The sequence below is a fragment of the Cynoglossus semilaevis genome, chromosome 18, assembly GCF_000523025.1.
Source record: "Cynoglossus semilaevis isolate Cse_v1.0 chromosome 18, Cse_v1.0, whole genome shotgun sequence".
NCBI classification, from domain to species: domain Eukaryota; kingdom Metazoa; phylum Chordata; class Actinopteri; order Pleuronectiformes; family Cynoglossidae; genus Cynoglossus; species Cynoglossus semilaevis.
In genome coordinates this window covers 10,322,639-10,326,286 of record NC_024324.1, presented here as the reverse complement: position 1 = coordinate 10,326,286, position 3,648 = coordinate 10,322,639, and the positions used below count along the sequence as shown (strand labels likewise).

General features: G+C 45.8%; 1 protein-coding gene across 1 annotated transcript in view; it reads right to left on the bottom strand.

Moving 5' to 3' along the window:
* hey1 (hes-related family bHLH transcription factor with YRPW motif 1) overlaps positions 1–3,648 on the bottom strand; it is a 34,832-nt gene that overhangs the window by 14,267 nt on the left and 16,917 nt on the right. The window lies entirely within an intron of this gene.

Genomic DNA, 3,648 nt, shown 5'->3' with positions numbered 1-3,648 from the left:
AAATGAGCACATCCTTCCTAAAACGACTCCCCAGAGTGTAAATGTTTTGACTGCAGAAACTTCTATTTTTGTTATTTGTCGAGGGCCTGGTGGTATTCTGGTCATGCCGTTCGAAAACACAGTGTTTGTGTGTGCATCTGCAGCGTTACGCTCTGTTTGTCGATCCTACAGATGGAAATAGACAGAGGCTGCAGTTTCACAGGCGCAGGAAAAAAACTGATCCTAACAATCAGTGTGTTTACACGCACAGCTAAGTCAGGCCACGGCCGCAGCTGGATTGGGCCGTTTGATTAGACTGTGAGAAGAAGATCGGCCTGGTTCTGTATGAAGGAACGAGAGTTAACATTGGGAAGGAGGAGCCTCTGTGAGTGGCGAAGACAGGTAAACAACAACAGCAGTGACAGTGTTAACGTTGGTGCTGCCTGATGCTAAGCTAAATATTTTCTTGCATTTTAAGCCAATTAGAGTTCAGCCAAAGAGAGATGACAAACTCCGAGCCTACTGCACCTATATGAATTCTAATCAAATCAATTCTACTTTCACACAAAACTATTTCTTTTTTTAACATAAAAATATCTATTTGTGACTTGAAGAATGTTGTTCTAGATATGACTTTTACTCTCACCAGTCTCATGTCAGTCCAACACAATGGCCCTTTAGTGCTACGTATTTTCTCTAATGTCACGTGAACCCAGTGGCTGTGAGCAGTGGCGTCGTGAAACCTGCGGCCTCCAAAGTCTGCGCGTCCAGAAGTATTCAATATGTTTTAATGACAGGCTACTGTAAAAAACAAAGAGGAGAAAAAGAACGTGTCTCTCAGGGAAATCAAAGCTGTGACATCCCTGCAGTGACTCCAGACGCCACAGTTTAATGCCCCACTTTCACCACACATATTTGCTTTGTAGCTTTTTGTGATTCTCATGAATATTTGGGAGTGTGTTGAGGCGACAGCGGGTTCCCCTCTGTGTATGTTTGCATGTGAGCCAGAGCACTGTTGTGGTTATTGATGCATACTTCTTATGAGGCCCGGCATTATGAGCTGGGCAGAAGTTAAGAGGCTGGTGGTGTGTTTGTTGTGTGTGCGTGTGAGTGTGGGAGCGAGACACAGAGGAAAGACAAACGGCGAGAGACACGGGGAGGGGGATAAGGAAGTGAGAAACACTCGGAGTGGAGCTGAAGAGGAACAGAGGGGGCCAGAGAGGGACACGCACGCCAAAACATCACCACTGCATGTGTGTGTGATTACAAGGAAGAAAGGATGAAGTTTGTTTTGTTTTTTTTATGAGGAGTGGGAATAAAGGAGGACATTTGTGATGTGGAGACCGGGGTCAGCAGGGGCTCAGGGCAAAAGATCCTTGAAATATATCTGAACACATTCTTTTAGATTCATGACAGTGTCTTTAACGCCTAACAAGAGAGTACAGAGCCACATCGTTAACATACTCTTTAAATGCTGGTCAGAGATTAAGACGAACGACATCTGAAATTAAGGAAAGAAAATGAGGTGTGGTCGAGTGTTGGGGACAAAGTAGTAAGATGCTAGCTGTGCAAAGATCAGTTTCATTTTTCTGATTTGACAAGGTTTTGCCTACTACCTACTGACAGCAAAATTGAACCAACAACCCTCTAGTAAAACAACTGCACCACTTACTAGTATTTACAGATGTATTTGCATCTGTGCTGTTACCTGAGCCAGAAGTGGCCCAGTGGAGACCTGGACCAGGTTTGAAGGGTTTCCTGCATCTAGTCTGCTGTGCCTTGAACACATTGTCTGGCACTGATTTAAAATTGTGATAGAAAACCCTTTTTTAAAACACTTGTGTGGTATAAAAAAAACCCTGATTTCATCTGCTCTATGCAGCCACTGGAAGCCTCTTTACGCAAATTCCAAGGACAATGTCAGATATGTTCCACTCCAAGACACTGCTAATTTCAACCGCAGCAAAGATCTGATAAAACATGCGTCACTGACAAAAGGCAATGGCAAACCATGGTCATGATCACATCGCCAAACCCCGTCCACACCCACAGTTCGTAACCAATACAACTAACTAGCAACAGCCAACAGCGTGTGGACGAGGCCTGACTGTCATCTGTGATGAGGAGTTAATTTAATGTGTCTGTGATTAGAGTTTAAAGACTTGGTGAAAACAACACGTCGTGTTTCAATACGGGACACCAGACACGATGTGGTCGCGACCTTTAAACCAAAGACATGACCTAGTCCAGCCCAAACCAAAGAGCTTGTGTTGATGAACACTAACAGCAGTCCACACAGGATGTGACCCCCGGTGTCACTTCATTTCACATCTGAACATGATTGGGAAGACAAATGAACAGCCCTATTAGAGGAAATAACACACAGCATCACAGTGACACAGCAGATGCTCAATATGTGGCCCTTCCTATGCCATTTCCTATGTCTGTATTTAAATGTAATGTAATTTATTTCTTTTTAATTTTACTGCATTTTATTTTTGCCTGTTTGACTGACATTTTATATTTCTATTCCAGATCATCTCCAATGCATCATCTCCATATTAATCTACAGTTACATTAAAGTACAGCTCATCATCATCAGCAGCAGCTTCAGCAGCAGCAGCAGCAGCAGCAGCAGCAGCAGCAGCAGCAGCAGCAGCAGCAGCAGCTGGGCTCCACAGAGCCACTGTTTCCCTCATAGTCTTCGGAAGCTGCCGTCATGCTTCCTGTGTTTTGGCCACGAAGTGAATGATGTCACTTCCTGCGCTTGATAGTGTTCATGTGTACGTGAGGGTGTGGACCTCGCTGGGAGCCCAGCTGCAGCGGGCTCCCAAATGTCTGTCCCACATGAATAAAGAACTAAAGACACACACAAACAAACATACACACACTCACAGAACAAAGGATAAACATGCATGCAGACGTGAGAGAGAGAGAGAGAGTGTGTGTGTGTGTGTGTGTGTTTCATGTAACAAGTAATATTTACTGTTCAAGTCACAGCAGAGTTGGAGATAAAACCATCACGATGTGATGACAGCAGAAGATAAGCTTGTTTAATCTGAATCTTCTGAAACCAAAGTCTTCTCAGAAATATTTTGGACCATTACAATAAAAAAAATATGTTGTGATAAAAACATTCTCCAGAATATTTTGTTTTTTCCCCCCCAATGTCTCTTTACAGACAATGGGGGTGACATCATCCGGGCACAGATCCATTCCAACAGTTCATCTCCCCCACCGGTTCCTGTCAGCCTGACCCTGGTACAGGCTCCGGTGTCGGTGGCCGACCTGCTCGGACACGTGGTCCATAGACCGGGGAGGTCTGGCAACACATTCGCTCTTTCCTCTCACAGCATTTATTATCTGGGCTGGGAGACTCCCAGGACCCTGAAGCCTGTGCTCACATGAAGAGTGAAACACACATGCACTCAGACACAGAGGGATGCTGTGAGACACGCACAGGCCGACTCTCCCCCTCTGTCTCCCTCAAACACACTCTTCCTCTCAGTGTGAGAACCTCGGCCCGCTCTCTTCATCAGAGTCACACAGATGTTCCTCTTGGCACCTCAGCAGGTTGTGGTGGGGCGGCTCCCGGGGCCTTTTCTAGAGTTTGGAGGGGGGTGGGGGGGGCGGCACTGAGGGCCAAACAGGGCCCCCAGGCCTGGGTGG